The sequence below is a fragment of the Pseudophryne corroboree genome, chromosome 2 (assembly GCF_028390025.1).
Source record: "Pseudophryne corroboree isolate aPseCor3 chromosome 2, aPseCor3.hap2, whole genome shotgun sequence".
Classification (NCBI taxonomy): domain Eukaryota; kingdom Metazoa; phylum Chordata; class Amphibia; order Anura; family Myobatrachidae; genus Pseudophryne; species Pseudophryne corroboree.
In genome coordinates, this window is record NC_086445.1 from 909128249 (window position 1) to 909150050 (window position 21802).

Genomic DNA, 21802 nt, shown 5'->3' on the forward strand with positions numbered 1-21802 from the left:
TGACTCTTTTTGTTTAATGGAGAAAATCTTGTTCCATTTAACTACAGCTGGAAAATACTCCTTTAACTGTAAACTTATCCTTTTTACATTGTCTTTGTTGTACACATCTGTAAGAGGTACATCCTGATCCAATCCACAGTCAGCTAAAAATTGAGCCGAGTCGACATTGGAGGGTAAACAAGCCCTCAGCAATACCTGCCAGTCTTTGTTATTGGGCTCTAAAGTGTTCCCTAGGTCTCTGATGTATTTCTGTCTAGCAACTAGATCTTTTCTAGGATCAGGGAATTCAGACACTATGGTTCTTAATTCCATTCGGGAAAACGGGCTGTACATGGCAATGTTTCTGATAGGAGTGACTCCTGTGGTGTCCGTTTTCCCATTGGGAACTGCGATTACCCTAACGGGAGCAAGTTTAATAACATCGTTCTGTGTAGATTCTACAGCCTGTGGTGAAATGGTTTCAACATAGTGTATGGTGCCGTACTTACCCGTTGATACGACCTCACCTGTCCCTCCGCTAGGGGGCTTTGTTACTAATCTTAAGGGTTGGGCCGTGCCTACTGTTGTTTCTGATATGGTGGCTGCTAGAGAGAGCGCCGATATGGTTGCCGATTCGTCCTCTTGATCACACTCCTGGGGAAAGTTCAAAACAGGGTACAACTTGCACGGGTTAATACTTGCATTGGTTAACTTATTAACATTTACACAGTTGCTAAGTGTTTGTTTGTTACACCCTAATGCGTCATTCTCCGCAACCAATTTCTCTCCTGATATGTATGGTGGCGGCGGGGCCGTGGCTATCAGTTTCTTGATAGGATTAGATCCCGCCGCCTGAGCCAATCCTCTCTGTATTTCACCCTCCTGTTGCCATAACTGCAAATAATCATAATGTTTGATTCGTCTCTTTGTTGATTTAATGAGACATATCCTCCTCCTTAGATTTTGTAACACTTCTGGGCTAAAGCTGCCTACTCTTGGGAACTTCTCCCCGTCATGCACAGTCATTCTCTCCCATTCATCACATAAAACCTCTGTGTGTGAACCGTATTTTTCACACATTACGTACCTTGCCGACCCGATTGGTCGGTTTACTGAATCAACCCGAACCGAGGTTGATCGCCCCCTACCTGAACAATTGGCCCCCATAACTTGCAGGTGTTGCTTTCACCACCTCTGACCTTCAATCAGGGTCTTCAGCGAACCCTTACAAAAACCAAAATGTTCACGATAGGCTGACGGTGGCGGTTTACCGAGTACCCCACTCACTCGCCCACGCCGACCAATATGACCTACACACTGCCCTAGTGCTGGCGTACTCGACCCAGGGCCCCTATGAACCTTCGTTTACTGGAACATGTGAGTGTGTTCCGCAGAGCATTGACCCTTTCCAGTAACTGTTGGTTGTTGGATAATTCCTGAGTGACCAGCGAACTTCCCTTCAGAAAATAAAAAATTACACAAATCACGTCAGAATGTACAAATAGTGTTTGTGACCCGTTTCGTACACAAATGGTACTGGTCAGATTAACTAATGCACACAATTACGTGCGGTACAATCGTTCAGCACATAAGCAACTAATCTTATGTGCGGAGCGACCAGTGGAATCGAAAATTGCGGCTGCGAATTCCTTCAGCATGAGCTTTATTGGCCTATATGGGTTCTGCACCAACCCCCTGGGTTGTGCTCTTTTCTCTATTTATAGCGGACTTCCTAGTCTGCTGTACCTGGACCTCCTGGTCAATTCCGGACCTCCTGGTCTGTGCTACAATAGACCTCCTGGTCTGCTGTACTCTAATGCTCAGATTTTATGTTTAACAAAGGATGCCTCCCTTGCCACCATGCACGTCACTTACATGTATGTACCCTGCGAGAACTCGACTTCCTGTGGTTCAAACCTCAAAAATTGTATAAACTTATATATGCAAACACTCACTCACCACATGTACACTTTTGTTTCTATTTCTATTTCTGCGCAGAAATTTTCTTTCCTTTAGACCAGATGTGTTGTAAATTTGGAGAAGGATCTGTTAGTCTAAATTTCGGACACTAAAATAGATTTGCGCTATTTATCGCGTTGCCACCTTTTCGCCTGTTACAATAACACTAGCGTGTGATTTGAGTTACGTGGGCGTACCCGGACGCTCCGTTGCGTAATATACGCTGCGTGCGTCGGCCTTTGAGTTGCGTACGCGAGTCTCACCCTTTGTTAGAGACATGTGTACACAAAGCAACTATCCACCGTAACACAATGTACACGTTTATCAATGTAGGTGATCCTCGATCATCTACCGAACACCACACCAATCTCTCCTTGTATCTTTAGGTAGAGCTGCGTGTGTGCTTTGCAATTTATTTCTTAATGTATTACTTTTACTCTTTAACTATGAAATAGCGACAAATCTCTCTTAGCACGTTTATCAAATTATAAAATGGCAAACAGAAGAGTGATATATGAAAATACACGAAAATGAAAAGAAATGCAGATATGTGCGTGTGTGCGTACGCAAGACAGAAATAAACAGTTTTAAAAGACACTAGCGTGTTGTTCTTACCTCCGGTTCCGGATTCCCTCAGCACCCTTTACTAAGCGAAGCAGATGCTTATCCAGACAGCACTACGAGGAATATGACCTCCCGCCCTTTGCTGATGGATAATGTCTGCTGAAATTACCTAGTGCAGATATGTGAAGGACGGACGAGCCGCCAATTGATAAAGCTAAATATTTATCTTACTTAAAACCCTTTAAGAGGCCTAAGAACACTGTACGCTATTAACGTATGGAGTACCGTAAGGGTACGCACGTTGCGTAACAATTGCTTAGCCGTAGTCGAGATGCTCAAGCGCCACGTTCGCTCACGGCCAAGGGATCACAGGCAGGCCCGTTATTGGCTGCCGACTAACGTAATGATTCGCTATAGCATAGCGGACGCTCGGGACCACGAGGAGATCACCAGCGGCGCAGACGCTAACAATGTTAAACCTTTATAACTATACCATAAAACAGTGTATTATGCAGTAACCCTTGGTGTAGTGATAAGATGAGAATGCAACACTTAGTAAGCGGGTTTACGCAAAAGCTGTTTGAGCGATAGAGACGCTCCTATTACCCACTGCAATATAATGAACACACAATACCGGTCTAAGGGTCTAACGCCTTTTAAGGAAATGAATGAACGTTCAAAAGAATAATACAATACAAGTCATACACTACCAATATAACATAGACTACCTAACCAGATAACTACACATGAAATACAATATCAGTACAATGACTATATAAGAGAAACGAGAGGGAAAGAGAAGAGAGAGAGAGATAGATATGGCTCAGAATAACAAGAAAGACAATATGATTACGGAGAAAACTTACGCACAAAGGGGAACGATCGCATGCGCCTCTGGACATCCAGCTCCCGATTATCAGCAATGAGAACCGTTGAAGAGTGAGCTGGATGTGATCGGCTTGTCTATTTATGCCCCACACACAATACAATTCAATGGTCCCTACAATCTCATTGTTCATTGGACACAGGAATTCGTCTTCGCACTAAAACAAAAGGTCATAGGTTGATTCATACAGGTGGGCTGTGTCTACTTCCAACTGCTCAGGTGGGTGGGAAACTAGGTTTCCCGCCGCATGGATAAGTAAGTGCAAATAATAGTAAATGGACATAAACTTCTTATGTCCATAACTATTCGCACGAGCGATTAATCTGCTCCAAACCAACACCGGAATATTGCTAATTAAATACTCTTCCGATGGATACTAAACACCACTGTATAATCCTTGTCTGACCCTTTGTATCAGACAAAGAGGGATCTCTCTGTCCATGAACATGCTACATTAACTAAACTTTCAGAATCTATCAAAGGGACCATAATCTACAAAATACATTATATGGTTAAAATATATATCGATTGAGTCGCCCGCTAGACGCATACAAACTCTACCGTAAATCCGCATATCGTGCGCCTGCGGGTGCCCGCGAAGGCGAGTATGCGCACGCACAGGAGAGCTCTTGCACGCGCAGCGGGAGCTCGCATGAGGTGCAAATATGGCAGTGTGCATAGTGATATTTTTCTGACTTTGACACGTGCAGCATATGTGTATGGGACATTATGTGTATAAGGGCATTAATAAATGTTGGCATAATGTGTAAGGCGCATTACTGTGTGTTATTATGTGTATAAATGCGTTACTAATGTGTGGCATTATGTGTTTAAGGAGATCTACTATGTGGTATAATGTATAGAAAGGGCACTACTGTGTGGTCTATTGTGAATAAAGAGCAATATGGTGTGGTGTGGTGTAATGTGAATAAGGGGCAATGCAGTGCGATATAATGTGAATAAGGGGCAGTAATGTGAGGAGTAATATATATATATAAGGTAAAGTAGTACTACTGTGTGATGTAACATGAATAAGGGACACTATCACATCATAAAATGTGAATAAAGTTGCACTACTGTGTGGCATAATTTGAATTAGGGATACTACTTCCCAGGAAGAACACGCCCCTTTTTGAATTGTGCATTGTTCTTATTTAAAATATAGGGGGTAGGAGCACCAAAATGAGGACTGCTATAGGTGAGGGGTGATGGTGCTGGGAAATGGATGCAGGGTCAGAGGCAGAACTAGCGGCGGTACTAGGGGGCACCAGCCAAAATCTTGCCTAGGGCATCATATTGGTTAGGGCCAGCTCTGGGTGTGCGTAACACATGGTCTGTTTTGGTATGGCTGACAAGGTCATTTTCGTCTCAGCAGTAGTATGATCATAGCAGTAATTGCTGTTGGTACATGTTGGGGTTGTTTGTACATTTGCTCCAGCATTTCCTATAAGCAGGAGAAAATGGGCAGCATGTAAAGGGATTGTAGACTCTTTTTAAATAGTTTCCTTACACTGAATGTTTGGATTTGTCTATAGAATACATCTTACGCATTTACTGAAAACATTGACCGTGTGTGGTGGAGCTGGAGCATGGTGACCCCAGATCAAGAGGCTTTCAACGTTCCCAGGCACAGTACAGCAGCCGCCATGTTTAGCCGGAGTTCAGAAGGAGACACCGCATCTGCCATAGGCTGGTGAAAGAGTCACTGGTGAGAGCGATGATGCGCCGAATGGTTGATTATTTAGAACCACCGGAGGAATTACACTGACGATGGGCACTGAAAGTGGGCATCTCAGGGTGTGCACATTCCAGCGCATGCAAGTACACTAGGGTATGGCTGAAACTAGCATTTGCATATTATACCAGCCGTGAATCTGCAAGCAAATCGCAATATGAGCTGCAACTGTTTCCGCCTTTGAGTATGGCCCTGATCCTGCCCAGGCTGCCGACAGCCCAGCACTGCTCAGTGAGCAGTCAGTGCACTGACCGAGTGCGGTGCCGTCAATGCGAAGGCTGTCAGTGGTTGTTGGTTCTCCAGATCAAATGCCGACCCTGTGCCCCCTCCCCTTAATCCAGCCCCTTGGAAACTACTTTCTTGCCTCCAGGTGCCTGGTATGAACTTACCCCCCTAACCATGATCCCGCTGCTCATATATAGCCAGGTTCTCTGTCAATCACCTGCAGAATTGCTCAGCTCCATGGCAGTAGCAGGAGAGATCCAGTATAGAAGCTCTACATGTAAACCTAAAGATGGGTTCAAGTTCACACTATAAGATATATTGTGCAATCATAGAGCCATATGTGCAATCATAGGGCCTAATTCAGATCTGATCACTGCTGTGCATTTTCGCACAGCGGGCGATCAGATCTGGACTGCACATGCGGTATGTACCGCACTGTGCTGGCGCGTCGCACAACAGCAACAGGCATCGGCACCTAGCGACGAGATGGTGCAAAAAATCAGATCGCACGGACGTTCGCAAGGAGACTGACAGGAAGAGGCTGTTTGTGGGTGGCAACTGACCATTTTCAGGGAGTGTCCAGAAAAACGCAGGCGGGATCAGGCATTTCCAGGGAGGGTGTCTGACGTCAGCTCCGGCCCCGGTCAGCAGCATTCTATCGCACAGGATAAGTAAGTCCTGGGCTGTGCAGAGACTGTACAAACTGATTTTTGCGCAGCTCTGTTACAGAAGCGAACGCACACTTGCACACGCTTTTCCCCTCCCCCTGTAGGCGACGACTATCTGATCGCAGGGCAGCAAAAAAGCAGCCTAACGATCAGATCTGAATTAGGCCCAAAGTGTGAACACCCAGTCTAACATTTACACGTTGTTCATCGCGTCTGATGTGCTGCTGTCAGATTGAACGTTGCAATGTATAATGGGGTGAACATCGTGTAGTGTGTGCACACAACCGCACATGGGGGGTTGTTCGGACCCAATCGCAGCGTGCTTTCATTCGCACAGCTGCGCCCGGGTCACTACTGCACACGCGCAGGGGCCGTAATTAGCACGCACGTCATTGCTTGCCGGGTAACGACGAAGGGAAAGAAGAAAGCGATCGCAGCGGCGATTGCTGGAAGATTGACTGGCGGTGGGCGTTCCTGGGTGGCAACACAGCGTCCAGAGCAGTTTTCAGGGAGTGGTAAGAAAAACGCAGGCATGTTTGAAGAAACGCAGGCGTGTCCAGGGCGGGTGTTTGACATCAGAGCCAGGACCGAACAGGCTGAAAACGTTGCAGCTGGTAAGTAAGTCTAGCCCTACTTACAAACTGCACAAATGTATTCCCCATAGCAGGGCTGCACAAGCGAACACAGCCTTGCTATGGGGAAAAACCTACCCCCATAGGCGGAGTATAGTTGATCGCACGGGCTGCAAAAAGCAGCTTTGTGCAATCAACTCAGAATGAGGGCCATAGGACCTTATTCAGAGATGAACAGATTTCTGCATAGGCAGCCAGACCTGCGTTCATCTGCTCACATGATGGGGGTCGCCCAGCACAGGATTGAACACCCAGCATGTGTGAAGCCGCTTCCCGATTAGTCTGTGGTCGGCCGCCATTTTTTTTTAAGGGAGTGGCTGCGTGTGATGTCACGCAGCCTTCCCGAAAACTGTCCCGGCCCGCCCCTCACTCCCAATGCTGCGCCGCCACCATCCATCCATCGGGCATGCGGCCACACTGTGTAAGTCTGTGCAGCCGCAATGCGGTCGATGCGCATGCGCAATTTACCTTCACCGGCAAAATTGCGCTGCGAGCCACATTAGCAACAGGATGTGAATGACCCCCATAGTACGTATTACAAGCTCTTAAAAAAAAAGTGTAAAAGATCTTTATTGTTAATACTGTCTCAAAGACACTACTTACATTTTGCAGATTATATAAACCCATAAATACAAATGTTTGGCTGAGTATTAGAGAATAAATTAGACTGGGTGTAATTGAGGATTTTCCTGGAAGAGAGAATGTATCTTTAGGAATCTCATTGGTTTGTAATTGTATAATAATCATTGTACACACCCAAATGAATCACTTCAAACCTTGAAAGAGGTGTGAATTAAAGGCAAGGTAAACCATGATCTATGTCACACCCTTAACACAACACTCGTGCTGATGATCATACTGCATAAGCACCTTGTTTGTGTACTTGTAGGTATTTGTGGAGAATTTTTAAATGCCTTGTCAAGAAAGGTGAGATATTATGTACACGCTTCAGAGGCATAGTGGCTTGGTGGACACATTATTTGGATAAATAGTAGAAAACATGTAAGACTTTTGGTTTTCATTCTATTTTTAACAAATTATCTAAAACACATAGGACTGTCTTTGTTTTATCCATAGCTTACTGCTCAACATTATCCCCATCCAAATCATACTTGCCTACTCTGCTGGAAGTTGGGGTAGCCCCCCGCACCCGTAGAAGAGCAAGCAGATCTTGAATTGTCAGTAAGCACAAAAGTATATGTGTAATGTCAGAGTGGGTGTATTTGGCATTCCCCATGTGGTAGACAGCCCCAGCTACTCTCCGCTACCATTAAAAGACCCTTGAATTGCCATGCAGCCTCTGCTGACCACGATGTACTAAGCACACCTAAGAAGTTCCCAGCACTCAGGAGAAAGGTGTTGACAGCTGGGATAAATGCAACTGCCCAAATTAAGGGGGATGTAATCATGTTACGGGCAGTCGGGATCCCGCCGATCAGTATACCGACCCTAGGATCCCGACCGCTGATAATCCCGACAGTCGGCATGCCGACTAACAGGGACTATTCCCACTCGTGGGTGTACATGATGCCCATAGAGTTGGAATAGAACCTGTGACGAGCGCAGCAAGCCACTGAGCCCACAAGGGGCTTCGTTGCGCTCGCCCCCCTGCCGGCAGTCTGGCGGCCGGGATCTCAGCATCAGGGTGCAGAACGCCAGGATCCCGACTGTTGGTAACCCGATCACAAACCAATTTAGGCAGGGCAGTCCCGATTCTAGGGAACATAATCATATAATAACTTTTGCAATGGCACTTTTCTCCTGATTGTTGGAAGGTGGGTTAGTGCGCCCTGTAGCATTGTTTTTAGGGGAGGAGAGTTGCCCAAGCATATTAAAAGCACAAAACAGTGAGACTTGTAACATGATGCTTACATGTTCCCTACTTCAGAGCAAGTGTGAGCATGCCCGGCCTTGTTACTCTATCTTTGTTATTTATTTACTGTAAAGCCCAGTACTCACGGGCCGATCAAGGAGAGATGCGTGCTGAGCGAACCGCTCAGCACACATCTCTCCTGCCGCTCAGCACAGCGCGATCTGTGCTGAGCGTGCGGGGGGAGACGGGGGGGCCGCTCACTTCACCCAGCGGGTGAAGTGAGCGACCCGCTAGATTGGCCTGCATGCAGGCCAATCTAGCAGCGGCGATAGCGATGTGCGGGGCCGCGCATCGCTATCGCCGAAGGGGCTACACACGGAGCGATCCTGCCGATATTCTAAGCAATCTAGTCAGATTGCTTAGAATATCGCTCCGTGAGTACCCCCCTTAATACTAAGTTTTGTCTCCCTGTACTGTACTTTGTACGACGCTGCAAAACACTTGTGGCGCCCTTTAAATAAAATGTAATAATAATAATAATAATAATAATAGAAAGGAAACTGAAAGTTCACTGTTTTAGCTGAAAAGTTAAATAAATAAATAAAAATTAAATAATATAATATTTTAGGCATGTGCACAAATCTGATTACATAGAGGCAACTGCTGCAGGCTTATAGGGTCACTAAAAATGTAGGGAAGTCATTACAAAACCACTTGCATAAGTATATGTTGCATAAGTATATATTTTTGTGATTTCTCGGTTGACATGATTTAAATTTTATAGTGTGCATTATATAATAAAAAATATGTTGTTTTATGGACATTATGTAAAAACCAGAGTCTCTGCCACTCTGCAGCTTATAGTGCTCATCCCCATCCAGGGGGTGTCCTTTCCAGGGGGGTGACTGTGACAGCTGTCATCGGGGAGGGAGGGAAGGAGACATTACAGCCTCACCATATGGTCTGGACCGTTCCCGGACCATAAGAGGCTGTAATGTCTCCATCCCTGCCTACCCGGTGACAGCTAACACAGGCACTCCCCCAGACAGGCTCCCCCCCCCCCCCCCCCCGGACAGGGATGAGCACTACAAGCTCCAGACTGGCAGGGTTTGCTGCAGAGTCTGGACCGTTGCAGGTTTTACCTAATTCCATTTGATGTAAGAGATGAAAGATGCATTTCAGGCAGCAGGATGGCTAAATCTGTACAGATATGAGGTATGTGGCTGGTAAAAAAGATTACTGTAGTCAGTCCCAATTTTTTTTTTTTTGCCTGACTTGAGGGAGGGACGATTGTGAGTTATTGCTCTGTCGCATGCAATGGAGGTGTGCCCACAGCGTGCGGCATTACATACTGTATGGCAGAGTTTCACAAACTCTGTCATTACAGTCTGGGTTTTCAGGATATCCATATTTTAGCTTAGGTAACTTAATTAGCGCCACAGTCAATTTGATTTAACCATCTGGATTCAAGCATGGATATCCTTAAAACCTGGACTGTAGTGGCAGAGTTTGGGAAACTCTGAAATCTGGATTTTTTTTTGCGCTGCAGTCAACTTCCCTTATCCCCATTGCTGAAACAACCAATGGTGGTCAATCTCTGGAATGCATCACATTCCGGAAATTAATAAATCTGGCAACATTGCATCCACCATAGAAACCTATGTGGTATGCAGCTGTCAGCAGGAATGGAGGGATTGCAGCAGGTATTGGAGATATCTGCTGCAGTCCCTCCTACATACATTCAGGGTATACTTAATATTTGCAGTTAACCCTTGTTTTCAGGGATCAAGCCGCAAATGTACAATGATAAATGGGCCCCATTAGAATATTTGAGAATTATTTTTTTGTTCTTCTTTGCACTTAATAACAAAAAGAAATGCAAGAACCCATCATTCTAGAATAAAATAGGATTTTGGTTACCTACCGGTAAATCCTTTTCTCGTAGTCCGTAGAGAATGCTGGGGTCCACATTAGTTCCATGGGGTATAAACGGGTCCACCAGGAGCCATTGGCACTTTAAGAGTTGGAGAGTGTGGGCTGGCTCCTCCCTCTATGCCCCTCCTACCAGACTCAGTCTAGAAACTGTGCCCGACGAGACGGACATCTTCGAGAGAAGGATTTTACGCAGATAGTGGCGAGATTCACACCAGCCAGGGCCGGATCTAGGGGGTGGGGGAGGGGGTGAGGGCGAAGGGGGCGACCGCCCCCCTAACACAGTCATAGCCATGCCCACTTTTGAGCAGAAGAGAGCTCTCCAGGGAGCAGTGGCGGATTTGTCGCTAGGCAACCTAAGTGGTTGCATCAGGGGGCCCGAAGCGGGCCCCCCGCTTGTGTCACTGAGACACGCTGCCGCTCAGTCCGGCGGCAGCGTGTCTCAGCTGTCAGGAGAGGAGAGCGCCCGCCAGCGCGGCTGTGTCAGAGCTCGCGGACCGTCAGCCAATCAGAAGCCGCCGGTCCGCGAGCTCTGATTGGCTCACGAACCGGCGGCTGGTTTGAACGAAGTCCGCTATACGCCGCCGCGCCAGACACAGCCACGCTGGTGGGCGCTCTCCTCTCCTGACTCACCCGTCCCTCACAGCCGGAGCCCGGAGGAGGAGCAGCAGCAGCAGCAGCAGCAGTGCAGCAGCGGTAAGCAGCTGCAGCACTGGCTGCTGTGGGGGCAATTGTATACCTGGCACTGTGGGGGCAATTGGCTGGCACTGTGGGGCATTTGTATACCTGGCACTGTGGGGGCAATTGTTTACCTGGCACTGTGGGGGCATTTGTATACCTGGCACTGTGTGGGCATTTGTATACCTGTCAGGTATACAATTGCCCCCACAGTGTCATAACCACAATTGCCCCCACAGTGTCAGGTATTACCTGACACTGTGGGGGCAATTGTGGATCTGACACTGTGGGGGCAATTGTGGATCTGGCACTGTGGGGGCATTTGTATACCTGGCACTGTGGGGGCATTTGTTGATCTGGCACTGTGGGGGTATTTGTATACCTGGCACTGTGGGGGCATTTGTGGATCTGGCACTGTGGGGGCATTTGTGGATCTGGCACTGTGGGGGCATTTGTATACCTGGCACTGTGGGGGCATTTGTGGATCTGGCACTGTGGGGGCATTTGTATACCTGGCACTGTGGGGGCATTTGTATACCTAGCACTGTGGGGTCAATTGTGGATCTGGCACTGTGGGGGATATTGTGGATCTGGCACTGCACTATTGGGGGCATATGTCTGTGTTTCACGTCCCATTTTAATTGGCCACACCCATTTTTTTTGGCGCGCGCGCGCCGTGGGGCACAGTACCTCTATGGGGCACTCTCTGTCTGATTGGTCGCGCTTAGCCCCGCCGGGAGTGCACACAGACGCTCTCATTCCAGTTAATGGGGCGCGTGCGTGTCACGGACACGAGCGCACCCCAGACGCGGTGATAGGCCCAGGCACAGACGGAACTCCATCTGTAATGTAAGGGGGCATAAGTCAGAACAAAAATATAGTGCTATGGATTGTTTGAGGTAGGGGGGCCCCAAATCGGTATTTCACTTAGGGCCCCATGAGGTCTAAATCCGCCTCTGCCGGGGAGAGCCTGAGGCAGAACGATGTGCTGCAGCTTATACCACAGCAGCACAGAGGAGCCAGGAGAGCAAGGGTTACAGAGCATTTGCCCCTCACTTGCTGGTGTGTGGGTACTGGGGCTAATAAATACAATTACCCCATATCACAGTCACATGTACATAGAACAATCACAAAGCACTATCTCAGTCTCACTCAAAAAGTTCAGTCAGAATTGAGAGAGGAGGAGTTAGGATTGCAGATGGGAGGAGTTGGGACTGTAGAGGAAGGAGTCAAGATTAAACAGTAAACCGCCCCTCCCTAAAGAAAAGTCTAGATCCGTCCCTGACACCAGCTCACACATACAAGGCACATCAAGCTAACTAGCTTGAAATGCAGCAACCGCTGAAACATTACTTACCAAGTAACAATGCAGTACTCAACTAAAACGAAGTTGTACTGAACCAAGTAACCACTGCAGGATAATGAAGCACTGGGCGAGTGCCCAGTATCCTCTACGGACTACGAGAAAAGGATTTACCGGTAGGTAAACCAAAATCCTATTTTCTCTTACATCCTAGAGGATGCTGGGGTCCACATTAGTACCATGGGGATGTACCAAAGCTCCCAGAATGGGAGGGAGAGCGCGGAGGCTCATGCAGAACTGATTGACCAAACTTCAGGTCTTCAGAGGCCAAAGTATCAAACTTGTAGAACTTTGCAAACGTGTTCGACCCAGACCAAGTAGCCGCTCGGCAAAGCTGTAAAGCCGAGACACCCCGGGCAGCCGCCCAGGAAGAACCCACCTTACGAGTAGAGTGGGCCTTAACAGACGTAGGACATGGCAATCCTGCCGTAGAATACGCATGCTGGATAGTGAACCTGATCCAGCGAGAGATTGTCTGCTTAGAAGCAGGACACCCAAGTTTCTTGGGATCATACAGGACAAACAGAGAGTTCGATTTTCTGTGACGAGCAGTCCTCTTCACATATATTTTCAGAGCCCTTACAACATCCAAGGACTTTGATGAAATTGAGGAGTCAGTAGCCACTGGCACCACAATAGGTTGGTTGATATGAAATGCCGACACAACCTTCGGAAGAAACTGCTGAGGTGTCCGAAGCTCAGCCCTATCTTCATGGAAGATCAAGTATGGGCTTCTACAGGACAAATCCCCCAACTCCGACACACGTCTAGCAGAAGCTAAGGTCAACAAAGTGACAGCCTTCCATGTGAGAAACTTGACCTCAACCTCCTGTAGTGGCTCAAACCATTCCGACTGGAGGAACTGCAACACCACGTTAAGATCCCAGGGCGCCGTAGGTGGCACAAAGGGAGGCTGGATGTGTAGAACTCCCTTCAAAAAAGTATGAACCTCAGGGAGGGCAGTCAACTGTTTCTGGAAGAAAATGGATAGGACTGTAACAGCTTCTCCTTGGACGGTGCCTTTATCGGCAGATCGTCCAGATATGGAATTATGTTCACCCCCTGTCTGCAGAGGAGAACCATCATTTCCGCCATCACCTTGGTGAAAACCATCGGTGCTGTGGAGAGGCCAAATGGCAGAGCCTGGAACTGATAGTGACAGTTCAACAGTGCAAATCGGAGATAAGCCTGATGCGGTGGCCAAATCGGAATGTGGAGGTACGCATCCTTGATTTACAGGGATACCAGGAATTCCCCCTCTTCAAGAATTGATATCACCGCCCTTAGAGATTCCATTTTGAACTTGAACTCCTTCAGAAAGGGATTTAGCGATTTCAGGTTCAGAATGGGCCTGACCGAACCATCCAGTTTCGGTACCACAAAAAGGTTCGAATAGTAACCTTTGTTTTGCAGATGAGGAGGGACCGGTACAATAACCTGTGCCTCCACCAACTTCTGGACAGCTGCCTACAGGACAGCCCTGTCTGCCAGCAAAGCTGGCAAGCCTGATTTGAAGAATCGGTGATGAGGGAGATCTTGAAATTCCAGCCTTACCACTGGGACACGATATCTTGCACCCAGGGATCCAGGCCGCACGACACCCAGATGTGACAGAAAAGCCTGAGTCTCGCTCCCACCGGCCCCACCTCCGGGGAGTGCAGTCCACCGCCATGCGAAGGACTTCGGCGTACCTGAAGCAGGTTTCTGTTCCTGGGAACCCGCCGCAGACGGTTTCTTGGATTTGGGCCGGCCTCCCCTAAAGAAGGTGTTGGACGGTCTGGCCTTTCGTGGCTTGGCAGCCCGAAAGGGCTGTGATGCAGTTGAAGAAAAGGGTTTCTTCGTAGCAGGTGCAGCTAAGGGAAGAAAAGGGGACTTACCCGCCGTAGCCGTGGAGATACACGCATCTAAAGCTTCCCCAAAGAGAGCCTGACCTGTGTAGGGTAGGGTCTCCACACTTCTCCTGGATTCTGCGTCGGCAAACCACTGTCGCAGCCACAGTCCTCGATGAGCTGAGACAGACATGGAAGAAATTCCTGCAGCCATGGAACCCAGGTCTTTCATGGATTCTACGAGAAATCCTGCCAAATCCTGAATGTTACGCAAAAACAATTCAACATCAGATTTATCCATAGTATCCAAATCTTCAAGTAATGTGCCTGACCACTTTACTATAGCTTTGGCAATCTAAGCACTGGCAATAGTGGGACGTAATATAGCCCCTGAAGCCGTGTACATGGATTTGAGCGTATTATCAATTTTACGATCAGCCGGTTATTTCAAGGCGGTGGATCCCGGAACAGGTAAAATCACCTTTCTTGAGAGTCTGGATACAGATGCGTCAACAAATGGGCGGGTTTTCCAATTTTTTACTATCCTCCACAGGGAAAGGAAACACCACCAGGACCCTTTTAGGGATCTGGAATTTTTTCACAGGGTTTTCCCATGCTTTTTAAAAAATAGCATTTAATTATTTTGACGCAGGGAAGGTTAACGAGGCTTTCTTATTTTCAGTAAAGTAAGCCTCCTCAACCTGCACAGGGGTTGTATCAGTAATATTCAACACATCCCTAATGGCGTCTATCATCAACTGCACCCCGTTTGCAAGAGATGCTGCCCCCCTCAACACATCACCATCACCGTCCTCAGTGTCAGAATCGGTATCCATGTCATCTAGCATAATCTGTGCAAGAGCACGTTTGTGGGGGAATATACAGCGGGGGGCCCTTAGGTAACAAAACTGGGACTGCCATAGAGCTCTGTAAAGCCTGAGTTGCAGACTCATTGGGGGTAATTCTGAGTTGATCGCAGCAGGAATTTTGTTAGGAGTTGGGCAAAACCATGTGCATTGCAGGGGAGGCAGATATAACATGTGCAGTGAGAGTTAGATTTGGGTGGGGTGTGTTCAATCTGCAATCTAAATTGCAGTGTAAAAATAAAGCACCCAGTATTTACCCTGCACAGAAACAAAATAACCCACCCAAATCTAACTCTCTCTGCACGTTATATCTGCCTCCCCTGCAGTGCACATGGTTTTGCCCAACTGCTAACAAAATTCCTGCTGCGATCAACTCAGAACTACCCCCATTCTGTGCAACCCTAGTAGAAATCTGAGAAATCATAGATTTGATAGAGGATAACCACTCCCTTGCTGGTATCTGTGCTAAAACAGTGCAATCCTGATTACATGGAATGGGATCATCCTGAGAGGACATATCCTCTGCAGCATATGACACGGGTTCATTACGATATGCCGGCGGTCGGGCTCCCGGCGACCAGCATACCGGCGCCGGGAGCCCGACCGCCGGCTTACCGACAGTGTGGCGAGCGCAAATGAGCCCCTTGCGGGATCGCTGCGCTCGCCACGCTACGGGCACGGTGGCGCGCTACGCGCGCCAAACTATTTTATTCTCCCTCCAGAGGGGTCGTGGACCCCCACGAGGGAGAATAAGTGTCGGTATGCCGGCTGTCGGGCTCCCGGCGCCGGTATGCTGGTCGCCGGGAGCCCGACCGCGGGCATACTGAAGACCACCCTATGACACAGAGTCCCTGGACATAGCTTAATGGAGACCACAGACACTACACACACACACACACACACACACACACACGCACACACACGAGCGGAGGGCAGACAGAGTTTCACCCCCAAGAATGGCAAGAGAGACGCAGAGATTGGAGCCAACCAACACCCAGCGCTTTTTAGGTAAAGGGAGACCCCCAACCAGTGCTGACTGTGCACCTTAATAGGTTACACAGCCTGTATACAGCCTCCCCCCCCCCCTTCTACAACCCCCTGGTACCGTGAGAGATAGCTGGAGTTGTTCTGGAGGGACTTGCTCTTCACTGACAGCGTTTCTGCAGGCAGGAAAATGGCGCTGAACACTGCTGGGTCCGCTCCGATGAAAAGCTCCACCTCCAAAATGGCGCTGTCTTCCCGCTCTTCATAGGATTATACTGGCCTGAGGAATTATGCTGGCAGAGATCCCGGGTCCCCGACAGGCCGTGTGACCAGTGTAGGGTGTAGGCGCTGGCTCTGGGGGCCCCTCACACTATGTACCGCTGAGCCCCGGAGCGCAGTTAGTACTGCACTCCATACCCTGTTGCCACCATCTTCACACCGGCTCCCCGCTTGCTAGGGGGGTCGGTGACTCACTCGCCACCAATCTTCTGGCTCTGTAAGGCGGTGGCGGCATGCTGCTGGGGTGAGCGATCCCCTGTGGCGGGGAACGATCAATCCCCTCAGGAGCTCAGTGTCCTGTCAGCGGAGATAGTGGCTCAGACCCCGAAGGGCAGACACTACTCCCCCCCCTTAGTCCCATGAAGCAGGGAGGCTGTTGCCAGCAGCCTCCCTGTAAAACAACAAACTCTAAAAAAAACTTTTTCTAAAGAAGCTCTGTAGAGCTCCCCTAGCTGTGACCGGCTCCTCCGGGCACATTTTCTAAACTGATTCTGGTAGGAGGGGCATAGAGGGAGGAGCCAGCCCACACTCTCAAACTCTTAAAGGGCCAATGGCTCCTGGTGGACCTGTCTATACCCCATGGTACTAATGTGGACCCCAGCATCCTCTAGGACATAAGAGAAAATATATCTTTTTTCAGCAGACCTTTTTTATTGTGGTTTGTAACCCATTCGCTGCTGATGTCTTCTCACCCCTGTGGCCGTTTCCAATATGAATATCAGTATTGTATCAGTGCAGTAATCTGTTATGAAGTTAATCTCCATTTTAAGGATATTCCATATTAATTATACTTTTGCTTAAATCAGCAGTATGCTCAAATCTAAAGGACAATTTGTATGGGCAATTGTTTGTAGAGCAGGTGAAGATGCCTGGACAATTATGTTAAACAGAACAAATAGCCTATTGAAAGAACATCAACAGAGGGTACACACTATACAATTATCTGGTAGATAATCTGCCAGATCTAGCTGGTAGGAATGAACATTTGGTAATGGATGAGAGCAAACCATTTGCTCCCAAAACACTGGAAAACTGTGGAATGGCAGGAAAATGTCCACCGTGACATCCGCATAGTGATTAGTGATGAGCGGGATCGGTTTACGAGAAACTGAACCCCCCCGAACTTTACCCTTTTTACACGGGTCCGAGCCATACTCGGATTCTCCCGTATGGCTCGGCTAACCCGAGCGCGCCCGAACGTCATCATCCCGCTGTCGGATTCTCGCGAGATTCGGATTCTATATAAGCAGCCGCACGTCGCCGCCATTTTCACACGTGCATTGAGATTGATAGGGAGAGGACGTGGCTGGCGTCCTCTCCGTTTATATAGTTATAGTTAGTTGATCTGATTGCTACTGCTTAGCTTATTGTGGGGAGGATTGGGGAGCAGCTGTTAGGAGGAGTACAGTGCAGAGTTTTGCTAGTTTTTTTTTATCCGTTCTCTGCCTGAAAAAAACGCTCCATACCATATCTGTGCTCAGCCTCAGTGTGCTGCATGATATATCTGACTGTGCTGAGTGCTCACACTGCTTAATTGTGGGGGAGACTGGGGAGCAGCTATTGCAGTAGTACAGTGCACAGTTTTGCTGACAGTGACCACCAGTATACGTTTGTCTGCCTGAAAAACACTCCTGTGGTGTCTTTTTTTCTTTATACTATAAACGCAGTCTGCTGACAGTGTCCACCAGGTCCATTATACTGTATATAGCAGTACGGTAGGCCACTGCTGTACCTACCTCTGTGTCTTCAGTCACTCGTCGTCATACATAAAGTATACTATCCATCCATCTACATTGTATACCTGTGGTGTCTTTTTTTCTTTATACTATAAACGCAGTCTGCTGACAGTGTCCACCAGGTCCATTATACTGTATATAGCAGTACGGTAGGCCACTGCTGTACCTACCTCTGTGTCTTCAGTCACTCGTCGTCATACATAAAGTATACTATCCATCCATCTACATTGTATACCTGTGGTGCCTTTTAGTTGTGCGCATTAAAATATGGAGAACAAAAATGTGGAGGTTAAAAAAATAGGGAAAGATCAAGATCCACTTCCACCTCGTGCTGAAGCTGCTGCCACTAGTCATGGCCGAGACGATGAAATGCCATCAACGTCGTCTGCCAAGGCCGATGCCCAATGTCATAGTACAGAGCATGTAAAATCCAAAACACAAAAGATCAGTAAAAAAATGACCCAAAAATCAAAATTAAAAGCGTCTGAGGAGAAGCGTAAACTTGCCAATATGCCATTTACGACACGGAGTGGCAAGGAACGGCTGAGGCCCTGGCCTATGTTCATGGCTAGTGGTTCAGCTTCACATGAGAATGGAAGCACTCATCCTCTCGCTAGAAAAAAGAAAAGACTTAAGCTGGCAAAAGCACAGCAAAGAACTGTGCGTTCTTCGAAATCACAAATCCCCAAGGAGAGTCCAATTGTGTCGGTTGCGATGCCTGACCTTCCCAACACTGGACGGGAAGAGCTTGCACCTTCCACCATTTGCACGCCCCCTGCAAGTGCTGGAAGGAGCACCCGCAGTCCAGTTCCTGATAGTCAAATTGAAGATGTCACTGTTGAAGTACACCAGGATGAGGATATGGGTGTTGCTGGCGCTGGGGAGGAAATTGACAAGGAGGATTCTGATGGTGAGGTGGTTTGTTTAAGTCAGGCACCCGGGGAGACACCTGTTGTCCGTGGGACGAATATGGCCATTGACATGCCTGGTCAAAATACAAAAAAAATCAGCTCTTCGGTGTGGAATTATTTAAACAGAAATGCGGACAACAGGTGTCAAGCCGTGTGTTGCCTTTGTCAAGCTGTAATAAGTAGGGGTAAGGACGTTAACCACCTCGGAACATCCTCCCTTATACGTCACCTGCAGCGCATTCATCATAAGTCAGTGACAAGTTCAAAAACTTTGGGTGACAGCGGAAGCAGTCCACTGACCACTAAATCCCTTCCTCTTGTAACCAAGCTCCTGCAAACCACACCACCAACTCCCTCAGTGTCAATTTCCTCCTAACCCAGGAAAGCCAATAGTCCTGCAGGCCATGTCACTGGCAAGTCTGACGAGTCCTCTCCTGCCTGGGATTCCTCCGATGCATCCTTGAGTGTAACGCCTACTGCTGCTGGCGCTGCTGTTGTTGCTGCTGGGAGTCGATCGTCATCCCAGAGGGGAAGTCGGAAGACCACTTGTACTACTTCCAGTAAGCAATTGACTGTCCAACAGTCCTTTGCGAGGAAGATGAAATATCACAGCAGTCATCCTGCTGCAAAGCGGATAACTGAGGCCTTGGCAGCCTGGGCGGTGAGAAACATGGTTCCGGTATCCATTGTTAATTCAGAGCCAACTAGAGACTTGATTGAGGTACTGTGTCCCCGGTACCAAATACCATCTAGGTTCCATTTCTCTAGGCAGGCGATACCGAAAATGTACACAGACCTCAGAAAAAGAGTCACCATTGTCCTAAAAAATGCAGTTGTACCCAATGTCCACTTAACCACGGACATGTGGACAAGTGGAGCAGGGCAGACTCAGGACTACATGACTGTGACAGCCCACTGGGTAGATGTATTGCCTCCCGCTGCAAGAACAGCAGCGGCGGCACCAGTAGCAGCATCTCGCAAACGCCAACTCGTTCCTAGGCAGGCTACGCTTTGTATCACCGCTTTCCAGAATACGCACACAGCTGAAAACCTCTTACGGCAACTGAGGAAGATCATCACAGAATGGCTTACCCCATTTGGACTCTCCTGGGGATTTGTGGCATCGGACAACGCCAGCAATATTGTGCGTGCATTACATCTGGGCAAATTCCAGCACGTCCCATGTTTTGCACATACCTTGAATTTGGTGGTGCAGAATTATTTAAAAAACGACAGGGGCGTGCAAGAGATGCTGTCGGTGGCCAGAAGAATTGCGGGCCACTTTCAGCGTACAGGCACCGCGTACAGAAGACTGGAGCACCACCAAAAACACCTGAACCTGCCCTGCCATCATCTGAAGCAAGAGGTGGTAACGAGGTGGAATTCAACCCTCTATATGCTTCAGAGGATGGAGGAGCAGCAAAAGGCCATTCAAGCCTATACATCTGGCCACGATATAGGCAAAGGAGGTGGAATGCACCTGTCTCAAGCGCAGTGGAGAATGATTTCAACGTTGTGCAAGGTTCTGCAACCTTTTGAACTTGCCACACGTGAAGTCAGTTCAGACACTGCCAGCCTGAGTCAGGTCATTCCCCTCATCAGGCTTTTGCAGAAGAAGCTGGAGACATTGAAGGAGGAGCTAAAACAGAGCGATTCCGCTAGGCATGTGGGACTTGTGGATGGAGCCCTTCATTCGCTTAACCAGGATTCACGGGTGGTCAATCTGTTGAAATCAGAGCACTACATTTTGGCCACCGTGCTCGATCCTAGATTTAAAACCTACGTTGTATCTCTCTTTCCGGCAGACACAAGTCTGCAGAGGTTCAAAGACCTGCTGGTGAGAAAATTGTCAAGTCAAGCGGAACGTGACCCGTCAACATCTCCTCCTTCACATTCTCCCGCAACTGGGGGTGCGAGGAAAAGGCTACGAATTCCGAGCCCACCCGCTGGCGGTGATGCAGGGCAGTCTGGAGCGAGTGCTGACATCTGGTCCGGACTGAAGGACCTGCCAACGATTACTGACATGTCGTCTACTGTCACTGCATATGATTCTCTCACCATGGAAAGAATGGTGGAGGATTATATGAGTGACCGCATCCAAGTAGGCACGTCAGACAGTCCGTACGTATACTGGCAGGAAAAAGAGGCAATTTGGAGGCCCTTGCACAAACTGGCTTTATTCTACCTAAGTTGCCCTCCCTCCAGTGTGTACTCCGAAAGAGTGTTTAGTGCCACCGCTCACCTTGTCAGCAATCGGCGTACGAGGTTACTTCCAGAAAATGTGGAGAAGATGATGTTCATTAAAATGAATTATAATCAATTCCTCCGTGGAGACATTCACCAGCAGCAATTGCCTCCAGAAAGTACACGGGGACCTGAGATGGTGGATTCCAGTGGGGACGAATTAATAATCTGTGAGGAGGGGGATGTACACAGTGAAAGGGGTGATGAATCGGACGATGATGATGAGGTGGACATCTTGCCTCTGTAGAGCCAGTTTGTGCATGGAGAGATTGATTGCTTCTTTTTTGGTGGGGGCCCAAACCAACCAGTCATTTCAGTCACAGTCGTGTGGCAGACCCTGTCGCTGAAATGATGGGTTCGTTAAAGTGTGCATGTCCTGTTTATACAACATAAGGGTGGGTGGGAGGGCCCAAGGACAATTCCATCTTGCACCTCTTTTTTCTTTCATTTTTCTTTGCGTCATGTGTTGTTTGAGGAGTATTTTTTTGAAGGGCCATCCTGCGTGACACTGCAGTGCCA